General features: G+C 44.0%; 1 protein-coding gene across 1 annotated transcript in view; it reads left to right on the top strand.

Moving 5' to 3' along the window:
• The window catches only part of SYNPO (synaptopodin), a 219,785-nt gene that overhangs the window by 122,703 nt on the left and 82,819 nt on the right, over positions 1 to 14,263 (top strand). The window lies entirely within an intron of this gene.

Below are 14,263 nucleotides of genomic sequence, written 5' to 3'. Positions count from 1 at the left end.
GGAGGGCACAGTCACACTAGCCCTTTATTCGGACGGTGACGAAACTTGAGCACGGGCCGTCTTCTTTGTAGTTAGATAGTAAGCACTTTCAACAGCGGCCCATTCTCATTCCCTTTCCAGGTTTAAAGCAGTTAAGGATTAGGTTCAGGTATGCATTGTGTTGATGAATGGAGGGATGAAATCAATGAAATAAGGTTGGCAGGTGACACATATGTTTTTCTGCAAAAAAAAAAAAATGTGTGAAGGCAAAGTGAGACACACAGAGAAGAGAACAAGAAAATCTTCCATCCTGTAGGTTTCTCCTCAGAAGGCTGTAACTACCATGTCTGGGCCAGGCTGAAGTCAGGAGCCAGGAACTTCAAACTGGGTCTGGAGGTCCGAATACTTGGGCCATCTTCTACTGCCTTCCCAGACACCTGGCAGGAAGCTGAATTGGAAATGGAGCATCTGGGACTTGAACCAGAACCCCTGTAATTGGGTGCTGGCATTTGTGGCTTGACTCTCTGTGCCACACATTGCCCTTGGGAACCACATTTAATAAATATTGGCATTGAGCCCTCATGAAAACCTGGACCAGTTTATTTTGTTACCATAACATATGAGACTTCCCTTTGCTTACTCTTTTGCCAACATGAGATATTATCACATTTGGGTGAAGACTTTTGACATTTTGTGGGTATTGATCTTGAAAACTGTTTGCACCTCTTGTCACCCATAGAATAGGAAGAATAATCCCTGGATTGGTGAAAGAAAAACATCATCATGGCTGTGAATGCACTTTGTAAGCGATGGAGTACTAAGCATACCGGATGAGAAAAAAAACTCAAACTGGTTTTCATTTCAAAGTAGATTCACAAAAACAACTGACGGAATTGGAAGTCACTCAGATGTTGGTCAGATAAGATCTTAAGAAGAAGGAATAAATTTGGGCTCCTGCGTCAAAGGCATAGCACCCCTGCACTGGAATTCTGTGGAACAACCCTGAGCATCTCTGGCCATCTGCCAGGCTAGCCTTCTCCTCTTGGAGTTTCCTGCTTGAGAACTTCATTAATCACAGGTTTTCCTGTGTTGAATCTTCAGACTTGTCGTCAGCAGAAGGGCAGAGGGAAAAAGAGGGGGTGTTTTATCAGTACCCTTGGGCAGCTCCGCCCAGGACATGTGGCTTAGTGCCAGTGAAGCCTCCTTGCCCAAGTACGGACGTGGCAGAACGCCATAGCCTTCACTCTAAGGAATCTTTTCTGTGGAGTGAATTTGCAGTTGTAATTTTGACAGCTCTTATTTCTGCCCCTAGATCTATGCTTCCTGTACGTCCCCAAGCAGCTGGGGTCTTTCCAAGGACCGCTTCACTGTGATGCTATGTCTTGAATAGCTCTCACTCTAACCCTCACTGCCTTAATTCGGAGTTTTGCAGTTTTTCTTCTAGACTTACTGCAGCTTCCCAACTGCTCCCCAATTTGCTTTCCACATTGAGCCTCAGTGGTGTTTCTGGAAGCTTTGGTCTTGATCCTCTTGTTTGGTTCTGTGACTTGTTCCAATGAGTCCCCATCACCTACAGGACAAGTCCCATCCCCCCAAAAAACTTTTGAATTCATGCCTGGACACACCTGCTGCTTCAGCCTCATCTTCCAGACAGTTCCCACTGTATTCACAATCCATATAACCCTTGGTGATTCACTTAAAACAATGTGCCTTGTCTTTTTTGTTTTTATTTGAAAGGCAAATACTACAGAGAGCAAGAGAGAGAGATCTTCCACCCACTGGTTCACTCCAAAAATGATTGCAGCAGCCAGAGCTGAGCTGATTCAAAGCTGGGAGCCAAGAGCTTCTTTTGGGTCTCCTATGGGTGTGTAGTGACCAAGCACTTGGGTTATCCTTAACTGCTTTCCCAGGCCTTGAGCAGAGAGCTAGATTGAAAATGAAACATCTGAGACATGAACTGTTGCTCATATGAGAAGCCAGTGCTGCAAGTGGAGGATCCAGTCCCATACGCTGGGTCTTTTTTTATGCCTTCGGTACTCTGATATACCAGAAATAACCTTCTTTTTTTTTTTTAAGAGTTATTTGTTTTTATTGGAAAGTCATATTTGCAGAGTGAAGGAGAGACAGAGAGAAAGATCTTCCTTCTGTTGGTTCACTCTCCAAGAGACCATAATGCCAGAGCTGAGCCAACCCAAATCCAGGAGCTTCTCCCAGGTCTCCATGTGAGTACAAGGTCCCAAGGCTTTGGGTTATCCTCCACTGCTTTTCCAAGTCACAAGCAGGGAGCTGGAATGAAAGTGAAACAGTCATGATACAAACTGACACCTAAATGGGATCCTGGTGCATGCAAGGCAAGGACTTTAGCCACTAGGCTACTACACCAGACCCAGAAATAACCCTCTTAGCTGCTTGCTAGCTCATAGGTAATTTTCTCTATGAAAGTTTCACTGATCCTATGAGATGGCAGTTTGATCCTACAAAAAAAAGTTGTCTTTGTTCCTCAGCTATGTCCTGTTAGGAACACTTGTGTACTGCATTGCTTCATTTTTTTTTGTTTCAAAAACAAAAACAAAAACAAAAACCTTTCTTCTAGACTAGGTCCTGTAAAGGTCTGGCCCAGAAAAGGTACACAACACATTTTGATCATTTTAATGTCTTAGAATACTTTGTATACGTACAAATACCCAAGTTTACTAACTAACACTACCTAACATGTAGTATTCACTAGCTCGCTTACATGAACACAGCTATCTTATAAAACAGGCACTGTAATTATTAACCCAATTTTACAGGTGAGGAATTGAGATTTGCACAAGGTCACACCACTAACAGATGGTAGAGCTAGGATTTGAACCCAGATCCTCTAAGTCCATAGCTTACTCTTTAATAGATCTACAACCCATGGATTGGGGATCCTTTTCTGTGAATAGTCAGATTTTTGACTATTTTGAGCTTTGCAGACCAAAGCAACATCAAGACTGTTATAACAAGGGGGGAAACTACCAGCTGTTAATGCAGGATGGCCTGGTGGTGGGCACACTGCCCAACTAGAGAGAGGTCAGCTTGAGGGCAAGGTTATGGCAGGAAGCAGGAGGGAGAAATCTGAGAGAAGGGAGCCTGGTCAGTTGAACTCCCACTATCATTGCTTTCTTCCAGAGAGCATAGAAATCACAGAAGTATCAACTTAGACAGACTTCACTGTCTGATTACTGGCAGTTGCCACCAGTACAATCCTGTATGTGGCCTGGGCAATGACAAGATATAGACACTGCCTAGGGGAATAGAAACTGGGAGCAGTGGAAAAAATAGACTCAGGAGGACACCTGGCCTGACCTCAGAGGGTCCCAGCACCATCCTCTTCAGTGGTGCTCATGGTCTGCATACAAACAGGGAGCAGATGGAGTTGACCGAGGGGTTGGAGTTAGGGGATGCTTCACATAACCTCCTGGAATAGTAGACTACAGGATTAAACATAGTTAAGTCCCAGGAAGATTCTAGTTCAGTCCCTGTGTTTTCCAAACAGAGAAAATGAGTCCCATACAGTCACAAGGAAATTCGCATCCACAGGTTTTCTCACTGCTGACTCAGCTTTCTCTTTCCATAAATGTAGCTTCTTGCTTCATTCTAAAAAGTTGATTCCAATCTACAGCAGAGTAAGAAACCAGCTGCTCTTCTAAGAATACCTAAAAAGAAACTAAAGCAGGGCCTGGCGCAATAGACTAGTGGCTAAATCTTCAGCTTGTGTGCACCAGGATCCCAAATGGGTGCCAGTTCATACTTGTGGCCTGGAAAAGCAGCAGAGGCAGCCCAAAACTTTGGACCTGCATGAGAGACCCAGAAGAAGCTCCTGGCTTCAAATTAGCTCATCTCTGGCCATTGCAGTCACTTAGGAGTGAGCCAGCAGACAGAAGATCTTTCTCTCTGTCTCTTCTTCTCTCTGTAAATCTGACTTTCCAGTAAAAATAAACAAATCTCTTTTTTTAAATAAAGAAACTAAAGCAAATGCATGGGAAAGTCAAACACTCATGGATAGTCTACGCGAATTTTTCCTGGAAGTTTGATGGGTGACCCCACTGCTATTTTGGACACGAGTTTCACATCTCTTCACTTAAACAGGAATTTCCCAAGGGTATCTCAACCCTCACTAAAGCTATCTCCCTTCCTCTGCTCTGCACTGATAGACTTGTGTACCCCAGGGACACTTCATCTGTGCTCTATTGAAGCTGCAGGGACATGGGCCAGCTTCAGGATGCCCAGTGTGATCTTAGAATAACTGCTGCAGCTGTTTCCCAACTTGCTGCTGCTGCTTCGTGCTGACCCTGGCCCCTGGAATACCATTTTCCAAAACACAGTTTTCCCAAGGTCACACTAACTCAGGGGGAGCATTAGCTCTCAGTGAAATCATGGTATGAGAGAGCCAGGAGTGACACTAGAGAAAAGCTAGGCTAGTCCCCTTATTTTAAAACAGAATGAAGTTAGAAATAAAGTTAGAGCTTGAACCCAAAGTTTGGTTCCAAGTTTCTTGCTTTCCCTTCACATGGCTAGCCCTCTACATAGTTCACCACTCAAGCCAAAGACTGCCAGTGTACGACTGACTGAGGGACTGAATTGCTGTGTAACAGTGTCTGACACAGAGCACATGCCTAGTAAGTTTGTTGAATGAATGAACACTGTTGTGAACTTTCTGGAGCTTTCTGGCAGACAGAAAAAAAGCAATTTTTTAAAAAAATTTTTTATCTTCAAGCAATTCCTTACTTTAGAAAAAGTAATAAACGGAAAAAGGGGAAAGACCATGTTTAAACAGGGTGGTCAGGTTACATCTCACGAGAGGGTAAGATTTTCTGAGTGAAGATTGAAGGAGGTAGGGAGAGGGGATATTTGAGGGAAGAATCATCTAGGCCTGAGGAATAGTGAGGGGTTCATAGGGCTGTTAAGGAGTGAGCAGACCTGAAGGATGAGATCTCAGGGGTTTCAGTTCACGTAGGAGCTTTAAGAGACTAGTGAACCATTGCAGGTTTTCAAGTACAGCAGTTGTTTTACAATGGGGTGCTCTGGACCCTGCTTTGGGGTCCAGATCCAGGAATGGAAGCAGGAGGTCAGAGTGTGAGGGTCACAGGCTGGCAGACTGGATTCTGGCTATTTTTTTGGTAGGTAATGTAGATGGGATTTCCTAGTGTCCAAAATCTGGGGCCTCCCATACCCAAAGCTGCACCTTTAGAGGCATGCAACACAGAGGCCCCAGTTAATCCAAAGCACAGTGTTTCCTGATTTGGCCAATTCAGTCACTGAAAGTTCATTTCTTCCAAAATTAGGAGCCTATCTGTGCTCTCTGCAGGCAAAACAGAACTGTCCAGAACGGGACGAAGTGAACGTGCTCAATCTCTTGTTTACTTTGGTCCAACTCACAAAGCATGCTGATTACCACACAGGAAAGCATATTTCACAAGAGGTCAGAGCAAGAGCCTGTCAGTTGCTAAACACATTAATCATAGCTTCAGCTCCCCGGCCCAGGCTCAGGGACGTTGATGGCAAGAGCTCAGTCTCTTTCAAATGGTGCCAAGGACTCTGCCAAACAAGCTTTGCCCCTTTCCATAGGGATAAAACAAGCTAAGAAAAGCAAACAGAGCAGAGTATGGCACACCCTCACTAAAATTAAGTGTCCGTTACTAGGCTCTGAGTGTAGTCCAGTCCTGTCATTTATAAACGAGAAGGTAAGTTCAGAGAGGAAATGATTTGTCTAAAGTTACACTGTGCTCTGAGGTGACTTCAGATGAGCTTGAAATTGTTTTTTTTATTATTCCATGCAGCTGGGATTTCCAGTGTTGCTCACATTCTCATCTGTTCTTCTTGGATGCCTCTTAAAATTCATTTCTGGGAAACTCAAAAACTTTGAGCTCTCTCATTTAGAAATATTTGCATGCTCACAGGGAAGTTCAATGGGATATTTGGGTTCTCACACGTGGAAGCCAGCTTTCAAGTTGGCCCTCATTGGTCACTGCCTCCTGTATTCCTAACTTGTATCCAACAGGAGGTCCTGAAAGAGAAGGTATGACTAGTTCCCAAGTCTGGAGTTTCTGGGTTGGTGTCAATCTCCCTGTCTCTCTGTTTATATTACTTCACTTGTTTGGGAAAAGCAGGCTGCCATGTTGTGTGTGCAGCCCTATGGGGAGGCCAATGTGGCAGAACACTGAAGCCTTTGGTGAATGAACTCAGTGCTGGACTCCGCAGCTCCAGTCTGATATTGAGATGACTGTAGACCCTGCTGATGGTCTCACCACAGCCTTGTGAGAGGCCCTGAGCTAGAACCATCCAGCTAAGCAGCTCCCATACCACTGACCCTCAGAAACTGGGAGACAAGGAGTGTTTTGAGCTACTGAAATTGGGGGTGTTTTGTTATGCAGCCATAGGTGACTAATGCAATTACCTTTCCTTATTACCACAAGTTTTCCTTTGCCACACTGGGCACTTTCATCTCTGTCCCTATATCATCCTTGTAATTTCCCAGGACTCTCCTCATGTACCCACATAACCAACAGTCCTCTCTGAAGCCAAACCTGAAAGTCATTAAGTCTACTTCAATCAGTCATGAAATCGACAAGAAACAGATACTGAGCCAGATGGATAATCTGAAGAAAGCTTAGTATAGAAAGTGTTTGCAACATTGTGGATGGGGCAGAAAGTAATCAAAAGGGATACTACAGTACGCTAGGACCAGTGAAGAGGGTGCCATGTATGACCTGAGCCCAGAAAAGGCAGGCAGAGGAGCACTCTAAAGACAGAGCTGTGTGAAGCAGACTCTTGACAGAAGTTGGGACCTCTGGGTGCCAAGGAGTAGAATAAAAAACACCCCAGTTCATGGGCCTGGCGTGATAGTGTAGTGGTTAAAGTTCTCGCCTTGCACACCCGGGATCCCAGACGCTGGTTCTAATCCCAGTAGCCCCACTTCCCATCCAGCTCCCTGTTTGTGGCCTGGGAAAGCAGCCGAGGACGGCCCAAAAACTTTGGGACCCTGCACCCGCATGGGAGACCCAGAAGAGGTTCCTGGCTCCTGGCTTCGGATTGGCTCAGCTCCAGCTGTTGTGGCCGCTTGGGGAGTGAACCATTGGACAGAGGATGTTCCTTTCTGTTTCTCCTCCTCTCTGTAGATCTGACTTTCCAATAAAAATAATAATAATTATAATAAAAGACTCCAGTTCCTACTGGTGCTTCCGTCCTAACTCAGCCTAACAAAGCTACTATAGTCTAGGTTTCCTCAACACAGAAAGGTAAGGTGAGGGTTTAAACGCAGATCATTTGAGAGCTCCAGGGCACACCAATTGTCAAATGAGGAAATGAAGGTGGCCAATATGCTTGTGTTGTTAAACTAGCCATCACAATAGGGTACCAGAGTGTAGTCTTATATACAAACTTCAAGAAACAACCTTCAGAATGATTTCACCATTGGGTGATGGAGTTTGTAACCCCACAGTTTTGAATGAAGGCTATTTTGAAGGAAGAGTGTTAATTCCTGAGTGACTTTAGACTGTCAGCCTCCTGCACCTTCCTTTCATGGCTCTGAGAAAAACCCTCAGACACAGAGGTGCTGGCAACTGGAAGTGGGTAAAGTGAGTAGATCAGGCCCAAGAGGCGGCAGTGCCTGCTGCATGGCCCATTGATGTGCTGCATACAGATACACCTCCCACTTGCAAAGCACAAGAGAAACGTGTGTGCAAGGGGAATCTGGAAGAACAAGTACATGTTAAAACTGAGTTAGTAAAAATTGACCAGTACACTCTAGGATAGCTTCCTACCATTGATTCTCACAGTTGCTGTCCTTTCCTGTCTATCACAGCTCTGTATCTGTCTGCCCCTGCTTGTGCCTTTTGCTTTGGGCAGTGAGCATCCCAGTTGCTTGTGTGCATCTGACAAGGTACATCCTACTAATGAGGGTGGGGTTGAGTCCATCTCACAGAGCAGAAAACAGGCATAGAGAAGTTATAATCCAGTCAGGCCAGTTGCCTTTAGAACCTGTTCTGCCTCTTACCGGCTGAGTCCCTGTATCCCCCTTGAGCCCTGTGTTTTCTCAGGTGTTAAATAAGAGTTAATCACATTTTCAGCATAAAAATGCCAGAAGAACTAAGTGGTTTTATGTAAGTAAAACCCGTGCTAAACAGAAAGTCTTCAGGAAATGATTTGTAAGGTAAATCACTTTTTTTTTTCTGAAAAAAAAAAAAAAGTAATACAGTCAAGTGTTTTATTAGTTATTTTTTTCTTGAGATCACAGTGTACTTACTTCAAAAATTTAAATGCCTGAAGTGAGCTATGCCAGTAAAAGACATTCTGTTCTCTGGTAGCTACATGACTGTGTAATAATTGACTACTTTGGAATTAAGCCATGAGAGCTGATTCAAATAATCATAAGCACACTAATGAGGCCCTGTGACTGTCATTCCACTTCAAAGCTGAAGCATGGAAACCTTCCACCTTCTTTTCTTCTAGTGTGCTCCACAGCTTGCTTTATCTAAAATGCCACATGTTCAGAAAATCCTGTCACTTTGCTTTTCTGCCCAGTTTGTTAATTCAGTGAAGTCTTCGGCTATGATAAAAAAAAAAAAAGTTCGAATTAAAAGAGAAATGAGCCGTGCATCTTATTTTCAGCCTGAAAGCTGATTTCTTTAGAGAGCTAGCAAGCGAGTGGGGCTTCTGCAAGGAGTCAGAAGGCATTTTGCCCAAAAATCTGTGCAGGAAAAGAACTTGAGAATTTTTCCAGGAGGCAAGAGGAAAGAAGAGTGGCCAGTAACCTCAGGGGGCCCAGGGCCTGGCTTCTTGGGAATAACTCAGTATTAGGGCCTATAAAGAGTCAAAACAGACATTTGCTGCCCCCTGTATAAAACAAGACAGGGGGCTTACAGATTCGTTCTTGATGCAACACCATGCAAAACTGTAATTATCTTGATATATATTTCTTTTAACACACTGAATGGATTTGAAGGTGCAAGTGACCTCAGAGAATATCCAACTCAACTTCCTTCTTTTCTATTTCTTGAGTCTATAGACCCAGAAAGGGCAAGAAGCTACTCACTCAATCACATGGTGCTCTAATGAACCAATATGAAGCCAAGTTGGTACCATTTAGTGTCAGGTGACTGCTTTCACATTGTGACAGTGATTCACCTACTCCCCTCAGCCTCCAGTCCCTCACCATCCCAAGGGAATCCTCCTGTACCTACTCTCTGTTTGCATACCTCCAGTGTTAGGGAACTCATCACATCCCAGGAAAGCCTATTTTGTCCATTTTATGCAACTCTTTTAAAAAGAGCTTTCTTGGGGTCAGTGCTGTGGCATACTGGGTAACCACTTGTGACACTGGAATCTCAAAGGGTGCTGGTTTATGTCTTAACTGTTCCAATTCCTACTGAGCTCCCTGCTAATGACCTGGGAAAAGTAGCAGATAGCCCAAGTATTTGGGCCGCTGGTGCCCATGTGACTAGTTCCTGACTTTGGCTTGGTTTAGTTCTGGCCTTTGCAGCTATCTAAGAAGTGAACCAAGGTCCCGTGCAGTAGCTTGGCAGCTAAAGTCCTCACCTTGAACGTGCTGGGATCCCATATGGGCGCAGGTTCTAATCCCCCAGTGGCCCAGCTTCCCATCCAGCTCCCTGATTGTGGCCTGGGAAGCAGACAAGGATGGCCCAAAGCCTTGGCACAGTGCACCCACGTGGGAGAATCAAAAGAGCTCCTGGCTCCTGCTTTGGATTGGCACAGCACCAGCCATTGCGGTCACTTGGGGATGAATCATTGGATGGAAGATCTTCCTCTCTGTCTCTCCTCCTCTCTATGTATCTAACTTTGCAATAAAAATAAATAAATCTTAAAAAAAAAAAGAAGTGAACCAGCAGATAGACCTCCATCTCTGTCTCTCATGCTCTCTCTGTGACTTTTAAATAATAAATCAAGCTCTAAAAAAGTGTTTGAGATCTATTTCTCCTTAGCTGCCAGTTTTTGGTCCTGTATCTGTACCCTCTGTCTCAGGACATGCCTTAGAGATGTGCTTAGAGTCCCACAACCTTTGTGAGTATCACTGTCTTTGGATCAAATGTCCTGCTTTCTTGCTATTTTGCTCCCACTCCCCATTTTAGAAGGTCTTTATTTTCTAGACATACCATCACCTAGACACAGAGCAAGGGTTAATGGTATACATTCACTTGCCTAGCCTTTAGTGCTTAAAGATTTGAACAAACACAACTGACTGTTGCTATGAAGACATTTTGAGATAGGATTAATGTTTCAATCAATAGATTTTCTGAGATCAGATGAGATCAGGCACATTCAGGGTATTATGGCTGTAGCCAAATCAATAGATTTTGAACAAAATAGATTACTTCCCCTAATGTGGTTAGACCTCATCCAATCAATTGAGGTCTTTAAGCAAAAGACGGAGAAAATAGGGATCTCTGCCAGAGGCCGTGTTTCCACAGAAGCTGGAATCATATCTCTTCCCTGGATTTCTATTGGATAGTCTACACATTTTGGGCTTTCCAGCCTTCACAATCATGGCAGCCAGTTCCTTAAAGTCTCTTCTTGGGGCTGTCATTGTGGCATAGTAGATTGAGCCTCCACTTGTGATGACAAGCATCCCATTTGGACACCAGTTTGAGTTCTGATTTCTTCACTTCTGATTCAGCTCTCTGCTATTGTACCAGGAAAAGCAACAGAAAACAGCCTAAGTGTTTGGGACCCTGCACCCACATGGCAGATCTGAATGAAGCTCCCTGTTTTATGTTTGTGGCCATAAAACATAAAACCCCAACCCCAGATGATGTGGCCACTTAGGGAGTGAACCAGCAGATGGAGGATCTTTCTTTCTGTCATGTCTCCTCTCTCTCTAACTTAACGTTTCATATAAATAAATAAATCTTAATCTCTCGCCACATACATATACATACATCTCCTGCACACACACACACACCAATTGGTTCTGTTTCTCTGAAGAACTCTTGAGTTAATATAAAAATTTTCTAAGTATTCAACTTTGCACTAGGCATCTCTCATTTTCATCTTAGCACCCTATCACTCACTGATGCATTCCTTAAAGCAGTGGGGAACGTATTCTGCACCTAGGTGTTGGGCATGGAAAGGAAAATGTGCAATTAGAACTTGGAATTTGGGAATGACCTTGATGCAATCAGATCTGTACAGAGTGGCATAGACTTCTGGTTCAGTGTTGAGACAATCCTGGACTCATACTCTGGCCTTCCCATTGGCTGTAGAGACTGGAGAGAAGTCACTCAAGCCTGCTGAGTCTATGCTTCTTCATCTGAAAAAGGACAGATTTGGGTTAAATGATTTCTAAATCTCCTTTTAATTTCCTTTTTCATTTGGACATGCAGCATCTCAATGTAGTGAAAATTCAGGAAGAAGATAGTTATATGGATATCTACTTCAGGGTCCAGGATAAACACCTATATGAATATATCATTTTAAAATACTTTGCTAGTCACATGCTCTTTCACAATCCCATTTTATCCTCTCCAAAATCCTTAAGACAATACATAGGTTTTACATGCATTCCCTAAAAGTGAATGACTTCCCTTTTTTTCTCATGGTTCTCAGCGTTCACTGAGGTTGCTGGTTCACTAGCAAGTGGACTTCCTTACTCTCTCATTAGCATAATGCTGGGACCCTGCAAACCAAAGAGGAAGTACTAGACCAGTTTCCTGGGAGAGAGTTGTAGTTCTGCTTCTGCACCAGAAGTGCACCTCTTGTTCCTTCAAGGTTGCACGATGAGGCCTCATTAACTAAAGTTTATTTTCACATGTTGATCTCTTTGGATGGCTTTGGTTCCATATTTATCCAACATATCCTGATAAAGAAGAGGATATATTCTTTTTTTTTTTTTTTAAGATTTACTTAATTTTATTGCAAAGTCAGATACACAGAGAGGAGAGACAGAGAGGAAGATATTCCATCCGTTGTTTCACTCCCCAAGTAACCGATCCAAAGCCAGGAGCCTGGAACTTCCTCCAGGTCTCCCATGCGGGTGCAGGGTCCCAAGGCCTTGAGCCATCCTCGACTGCTTTCCCAGGCCACAAGCAGGGAGCTGGATGGGAAGCTGGGCCACTGGGGGATTAGAACCGGCGCCCATATGGGATCCTGGGTGTTCAAGGTGAGGACTTTTAGCCACTAGGTCGCGGCACCAGGCCTGAGGGTATATTCTTTGAATAGACATCCAGGGACTCAGTGAAAGTTTTGAATTCTGAGGGGGTCATTGGAAACAAGACATCACTTAAGATTACTTTATTTCAATTTGCATAAGCATAGTTTACTAAATTGAGGGCTAACAAGAAGGCAAACTGTACCAAAAAAAGGGGGGGGGGGAATAGAAGTAATTTCTATCAGAAAACATCAGGAACTTTACATCAGAAAACAGATCAGAACAATACAATTTATCAAAACAACCAGGTTGAATTTCCTTCATTGACTTACTAGGCTGCAATTTCTTCTTGGCTTTCAAAACTTGGATCTTCAATGTACATCTATGCTCATTCACTTCTGGATTAAGAGCCCTGGAAAATTTGATTCAGTCCTGTGGTTTGCTCTCTCGCTGTTTACTTGGGGTTGCAGTGTCAGCTTATGTTGAGAAACCCAGTTCTATGAATGTATTCCAGTGAAGAGGACCTGGTATGGTTGTTTCCAGCGAGGTACTGGTCCTGTCTTTGGTTAATATGCTTTAGCTTATAGCAGGAAGACACAAACAGTGTATTGATACTTTGGATAAAAGCTAAGAGCTACAATCTGTCATTGTTTCCAGGCATGCACCTTTCTGTCTTTTACAAAGAAATCTGTCACTCACTGGTTTACTTCCCAAATATCCTCTAAGGTCAGGGCTGAGCCAGGCTGAGCTAGGAGCCAGGAGCTTTATCTGGGCCTCACATCTGGGTGCAAGGCTTCTACTGCTTTCCCAGGCACGTTAATAAGGAGCTGGATTGGAAGTGGAGGAGCTGGTATTTCAACTGGTATACATATGGAATGTTGGTGCTGCAGACGGTAGATTAACATGCACTTCTACAATGCTGACCTCCTATGCTTTTCTCTTATGTTAATGGTGATTCTTATTTGAAAAGTATTTTAGGGCCCGGCGGCTTGGCCTAGCGGTTAAAGTCCTCATCTTGAACGCGCCAGGATCCCATATGGGCGCCGGTTCTAATCCCGGCAGCTCCACTTCCCATCCAGCTCCCTGCTTGTGGCCTGGGAAAGCAGCTGAGGACGGCCCAAAAACTTTGGGACCCTGCACCCGTGTGGGAGACCCGGAAGAGGTTCCTGGTTCCCGGCATCGGATCGGCGCGCACCGGCCCGCTGCGGCTCACTTGGGGAGTGAAACAACGGATGGAAGATCTTCCTCTCTGTCTCTCCTCCTCTCTGTATATCCGGCTTTCCAATAATAATAAATCTTTAAAAAAAAAAAAAGAAGGGCCCGGCGGCGTGGCCTAGCGGCTAAAGTCCTCGCCTTGAAAGCCCCGGGATCCCATATGGGCGCCGGTTCTAATCCCGGCAGCTCCACTTCCCATCCAGCTCCCTGCTTGTGGCCTGGGAAAGCAGTCGAGGACGGCCCAAAGCCTTGGGACCCTGCACCCATGTGGGAGACCTGGAAGAGGTTCCAGGTTCCCGGCATCGGATCAGCGCGCACCGGCCCGTTGCGGCTCACTTGGGTAGTGAAACATCGGATGGAAGATCTTCCTCTCTGTCTCTCATCCTCTCTGTATATCCAGCTTTCCAATAATAATAAAATCTTTAAAAAAATAAAAAAAAAAAAAGAAAACCTTTAAAAAAAAAAAAGAAAAGTATTTTAAAGTTGCTTTTCCAAGCTCATCTTCTGAATTAGAAAAATGTCACCATTCATGAGTTTTTATAGGTCAAACCATAACCAAGAGGATGAGAAAGCCAGCACACTGTGCAGTTATTTTCCTTAGCTATGTATCTCCTACTTGACTAGATTACACAGAAACTAAAAATAATTTTTACTATCTCTTGTTAGGAACAAAGTGAATATTTTAAGACTAGTTTGTCAATTTTTATCATTTAAGATTTCATTATTTGAAAGATAGTGGAAGAGGGAGAGCACTTTATTCCACTGATTGACTTGCCAAATTGCTGCAATAGCAAGGTTAGCATCAGGCTAAATCCAGGAACCAAGTATTCCATTGTAGTCTCCCATATATGTGGCAGGGGTACAAGTTTTGGGCCATCTTCTACTGCTTTCTCTGGTGCATTAGCAGGGAGCTGGATTAGAAGTATGGACTCATAATTG

Source organism: Ochotona princeps, chromosome 19, assembly GCF_030435755.1.
Source record: "Ochotona princeps isolate mOchPri1 chromosome 19, mOchPri1.hap1, whole genome shotgun sequence".
In the NCBI taxonomy this organism is placed as follows: domain Eukaryota; kingdom Metazoa; phylum Chordata; class Mammalia; order Lagomorpha; family Ochotonidae; genus Ochotona; species Ochotona princeps.
The sequence above is the reverse complement of the archived record's forward strand: the minus strand, read 5'-3'. Positions and strand labels throughout refer to the sequence as shown.